At 39.8% G+C, this 5,759-nt stretch overlaps 1 long non-coding RNA gene across 1 annotated transcript; it reads left to right on the top strand.

Annotated features, from left to right (window-relative positions):
- Window positions 1-2,541: 2,541 nt before the first annotated feature.
- On the top strand, window positions 2,542-5,307 carry LOC125924971 (uncharacterized). Its single transcript, XR_007458639.1, has 2 exons — window positions 2,542-2,604; window positions 5,107-5,307. It is a non-coding gene; the product is annotated as an uncharacterized LOC125924971 (long non-coding RNA).
- Window positions 5,308-5,759: the final 452 nt, after the last annotated feature.

The raw sequence follows: 5,759 nt of genomic DNA, 5'->3' as shown, positions 1-5,759 counted from the left end.
ATCTCACTCCACGGGGTGACAGCATTGTAGGACAGGGAGAGTCGGTAGAAGTTTAGGTCATTCTGCTGTCTAAAACCTAATGCCATGGTGGGGAAGGGTATGGAAAGGAATGTGAAAAACTGCCATTGTCAAAACCCATATGTTATTAAGAGCATAAAATCAAACTAAATAAAAGCCTTAATGTGCATGCAAATGGAATAAAAATCTGAGTGAAGTTCAGCCTAAGGTGGAACGCTTTAAATATTCTGTAAGTTCATGGACCATGTCTCATTTGCTTAGCAATGTTCCCATGAAGCTTGTAGTCATGGCCTAGAAGTCTAATATTTTGTTAAAGTTTAGCAGATCCTTTATTAGGACAATTTTAGGGGTAATACATTTAAAACAACATGAAATTAGGAATTTTTGTATTGCAAAACTGTTTTGAAAAGTGTTCGTAAATCTTATACCTTGTAAAACACAAGCACAAAGCTAAAAGCCATAAACTGCCTTGGAAAGTTGTGATTGAAAATGAGATCATTCAAATCCAAAATTGATTTTCCTGAATTACAAAGAATATTTACAGAAGCTGGATGATTAATTTTTAGCATTTGCTAATTTATCTTGACTTTTCTTTCACCAAAAAATAAAATAAAATAACTGAAAGGTGTGGAGAATATGGTGGAAAATATTTTTGTTGTTTTTTTTACTCAAAAAAAATAACATCCAATTTATTAGAAACTTAAAAGAATAGTATAAAGATTCCTGTATGCCTTTTGTTTGGTTTCCCAACTGTAAATAGTTTATACATTTACTTTCTCATTCTGTCTCTCTGTCTCTCTCTCTCACACATACGTGTAATTTTTTTCTGAACTAATTGAAAATAAATTGCAAACGTGACTCTAGATATTTTTTGGTGGATATTTCCTAAAATACAAAGACACTATTCTATATAATCACAGCACCACCAACTATATAATGAAATAAACACTGATGGAGCATGACCGTCTAATCCGCAGGACCCATTCAGATTTTGTCAAATTTTACAATAATTCCATTTGGAGAAAAGAATTGTCTAGAGGTCCAAGATCAAATCCAGGATGATTCGTTGCATTTAGCTGCCAACTCTCTAGACTCTTGCAATTTAAACAGTTCTTCCACCTTTCTTTGACTTCCTTGAACCTGACAGCTTTTGGTGGGAACCTGACACAATTTGGTGATAATTTGACAGTTATTTTCCATAATACTGCTTAATTTTGATGAATATAATGACATACGTTTCTTTCTAAAAATGAACAGCAAAAAGAAACTTCAAACTACTGTAAAATAATCAGCATTCTCTCTATGCCCTATATCTCACCTCAGTGCTGCAGTTTAAATAAGAAAAAGCACCCTTACAAGAAAGGGAAGAAAAAGAAGGGAGGTGAAAGAAAATGAAATCAATAAGAAAATCTTCAGAACGAGAGAAATAACTTCTGCAACATTTTATTTAAGCCATAATAATCTCTCATAAGTATTAAATCCTAGATCTAATCCAGTAAAAAAAAAAATAATAACCAGTATCTATGTATAAATAGGGCACTCTAGTAAATACTTCAATGTAGGTAGGTACCTAATGTCTCTTTCTACGCTTGAAATTCTGGCTTCGTCTTTGTACTTTGCATTGCCTGAAGGTTTTGCAGAACCAAACTATGAATGTCTCGCACCCAATTCCTCCATAGAAAAGTTTTCTCTTTATTGGAACTCATCTCTTTTACTTCGTTGTCTGATTTTCAGCTGGTGTTTTGGCAGATTAACTGTTGGGCATCTGTTACTTAATGACTGCATTGTCATTCTGTTATCATTTATTTTGTTACTTATTTCTCAATAAATGTAATTCAGTCAACAAGTAAACTTCTCTTCCATGAAAACAATGAGTATTCATAATCATAAAAATTATTTTCTGGATGAAATTTTCCGTTATGTATTTGCAACATCAGACTAAAAATTTTTTTTAATTTTTTTTTAACATTTTGAGAGACAGAAAAAGACAGCACAAGCAGGGGAGGGGGCAGAGAGGGAGGGAGACACAGAATCCAAAGCGGGGCTCCAGGCTCTGAGCTGTCAGCACAGAGCCCGATGCAGGGCTCAAACCCACAAACCATAAGATCATGACCTGAGCCAAAGTGAGATGCTTAACCAACTGAGCCACTCAGGCGCCCCCCAGACTACAGATTTTTGAGAAGTATATACATAATACCTAGGAATGCATTTGCTGCAGTGACATCATCCCATTTCATTCATATAAACATTCACATTTTATTATCTTTAAAAATTATACAGTGCTTTGATCAACACGGCAATGGCTGGTTAAGCTCTCATTTCTTTCATGAATCCTGTGGTTTGTGATCTATTACTCACTGATCGAGTTCCCCAAGATTTTAGAAAAATCTTTACAGTATTAGCTCTGGATCGCATAGTGTTTTTATAAATCGGAATGATATTTTAACTTACCTAAAGGATATCGGTTAATTCCTTGCGATTTCCCTGGTAACTCCTATGTATTCTCCCTTTTTTCTCTGTACAGACTTATCATGCAGCTCCATAGGCCCAAGAGATGCAATAATGTAACAGACAAGATCTTTTAAGGTAATTTTATCCAACATTCTTATTTGGAAGGCATTTGAGAGGAGCACAGAGAAGCCAAGTGCCCAGGTTTCCTGATACCAGTTCTGCAAATCCTTGCTACGCTACGCACCAAGGGACCTGCCGTCTTCATAAAGTTGATGTCTTCCGCAAAAACAAAACGACACAGACAAGAAGCCGGCACAGAGTATGTTCTGTGTATCTATGACAGAACACCGAAGCACCCTCTATTTGGGCAGGCTGACCTCCTCGTGGCGAATACCGTTTGGGGAGGACGGAGATAATAGCCGATTAGAACAGACCACGCAGCCAGGTCAGGCACATACCCAGGCAAGCTGTCCAGGCCTTGCCGACAACCTTCTATAGCCTCACCTCTAAATAAACATGTAACAAATATCTCATGGATATCCATTTGAAAGGTCAGCAAATGATTAGCCTGCCCAGAGGGCCCACGTGTTTCCATCCAGCCCTGCGTGATTTGAGACCATTTCCTGCACCAGGGTGCCAGAAGACAAATGGGATGCAATTTCAACTAGCCACTTGAGAAATTCTAATCAAACCTTCCAAAGGCTTTAACCAAATAAACCAATCCAATGTGTATTTTAAAAATGGTCTGAGAATGTAAAGGGCAAGGAAAGGGAATGGGAGACAGAACAGAGTAGGGATATAAACATACCATAGAACAGCCAGATAAGAAATGGAAGTTTTAATCAAGTAGCTGCTGTTTTGTACAACTGGTTTGGTTAGCATTTACTAACAGATGAGACTTGCCTTTGCTGAATTGATGTGAATAGACTGTTTCCTTCTTGGTCGGGCAGACGTGATATGCAGAGGAAGCAAAGTCGTAATTTACTTGTAAGAGGAGTTACATCAGCATCGTGATGGCAAAAGATGTCCCTCATCTTTGTCGCCCCGACAGCAAAAGTTTAGCATCCATGGGCAAGGGTGTGTTTGCGGTAACTGTGGCATCCAACACCACCTGCTAAGGGATCCAGGACAAGTCTCACCTATCAATTCATCAAGCAATAGGCAGACGGACCTTGGTCCTAGCCGTGGATCCTGTAATGGCACCTTAACTGGCTTCAGCCCCTCTTCGCTGTGGTCCAGAAGCTCCTGGAGAACACTGACTTAGGCAATTGCCTGTGCACGAGAGAGCCTTTGGGGAAGTCCAGGATTACAGAGAAGAAGTGCCAGCACACTGCTGCAGCAAAAAACCAATTTGGCTGCCTTCGAGATGGCAGTAAAGACTGGAGGAGATGACGCGAGGATAGCCACGCAGAAGTTCAAGGAACAGGAACAATCAAGGTCACGTAACACCGCCAGAAGCTCGTAATAAGCTTCCTGTAAGCAAACTGAACACATGAGGATCTGCAGTTTACCAGACAAATCAAAATAGCAGCTTTAAGGAAATTCAGTAAGCTATAAGAAAACAAAGCCAAATTGGTACAGAAACTGTGGCACAGAGTGGAGGTTCCTCAAAAATTTTTAATGTAAAACTACTATATGATTCTTCAATCCCATTTCTGTGTATGGATCCAAAGGAAATGGAAACAAGATCTGGACAAAATACCTTCACTTCCATGTCAGTTCAGCACTATGCACGGTAGCCAGGATATGGAACAACCTAAGTGTCCGTCAACAGACGAATGGATAAAGAAGATGCGATGTGTCGCATTATTACATTGTGCTGTAATGATATATATAACGGGATATTATTCGGCCACAAGAAGGAGGGAAATCCTGCCATTTGTGACCATATGGATGGACCTTGAGGGCATGAGGCTAAATAAGATAAATCGGAGAAAGACAAAGCCTGTACAGTATCACTTCTATGTGGAACCTAAAACTACTGAACTCATAGAAACAGAGAGTAGAAGGGTGGTTACCAGTGGCTGAGCAGTGGGGGAAATGGAGAAATGTTGGTCAAAGGGTACAAACTTCCAGCTATACGATGAGTAAGTCTGAAGCTAATAATTCTGTATTATTCTATATTGAAAGTTGTTAAGAGAGAAAATCTTGAAGAGTCTCACCTGCAAAAGGGAAAACTGGTAATTATGTGACATGTTGGAGATGTTGGCTGACACTGTGGTCGTAGCAATCATTTTGCAAAATACAAGTGTATCAAGTCAACACCTACATCTTAAAGTTACACAATGTCATGTGTCAGTTGTATCTCAGTGAAGCTAGAAAATAAATGAATCGTGTAGCAATTTCAGTTAACATTTATCGGTTACGTCATATTACTGAACATCCTGCTAGATCCTTTTGCGTGCAATCTTACTGAATTCTCATAATCACCTAAAGAAATGTGATTTCCGCTGTGTGTGCAGACCATCATCCTGGTTGCTACAGAAGTTAGGAGTTATGAGTAGGAAAAGGGGAGAAAATGAAAAACATTTACACGTGAACCCTCATGTTTGTACTGGTTATCTACTTATTGGTGCAAAATGAATCCACTGAAAACTTAGTGACTTGAAAACAATAGTCCTTTGTCCTCTCTCACAGTGTCCACGCATCAGGAATGGGGCAGGACGTGTTGGACATGCCTTTCCTCCGCAATGCCTGTGGCCTCAGGTGGAACACTCAAAGTCTGGGGGCAGAAATCACCGGAAGATTTACTCACATACATCTAGTGGTTGATTCTGGCCTTGGGTCACAGATCTGGCCAGTCCCAGGCTTCCTTACATCATAGCTCTGGATTCTGAGGTAAGCATCATGGAGGGCGTAGAAGGAGAGGAGCTCGATCCTTTCTGTGACCCAGCCTAAGAAGTCACATGGGATCCCTTCAGTCATACCCCACTGGGCCAGTTGAGACAGTCACAAATCTTGTCCTGATTCCAGAGGAGGGACTATAACCCCAGCAGCCCCATCTCTGGGTGGGTCAGTCATACTGTAAAAAGAGTCTTTGGGATGGGATAAATACATTGGAGCAGCCACCAATGAGAAACAAAATTCCCCACAACCTTATACGTTGGTAAAGCCTTTAGGGTGAGCTCTGAAGTTAGCCAACACCAAGAAACATGCCTCATGCAGGACTCCATGGGTGGTCAGAGAAGGGAAGCATTAGAGATGATTTCAGACTAAGGATTAAGGTGGGCTTCATAGAGGAAGCAGTATTTGAATTCTATCCGACTGGGAAGCATTTTGATTCGTTTATT

The sequence above is a fragment of the Panthera uncia genome, chromosome F2 (genome assembly GCF_023721935.1).
Source record: "Panthera uncia isolate 11264 chromosome F2, Puncia_PCG_1.0, whole genome shotgun sequence".
Lineage (NCBI taxonomy): Eukaryota > Metazoa > Chordata > Mammalia > Carnivora > Felidae > Panthera > Panthera uncia.
Note: the sequence above shows the minus strand (reverse complement) of the source record. Positions and strands in the feature narration are given on the sequence as shown.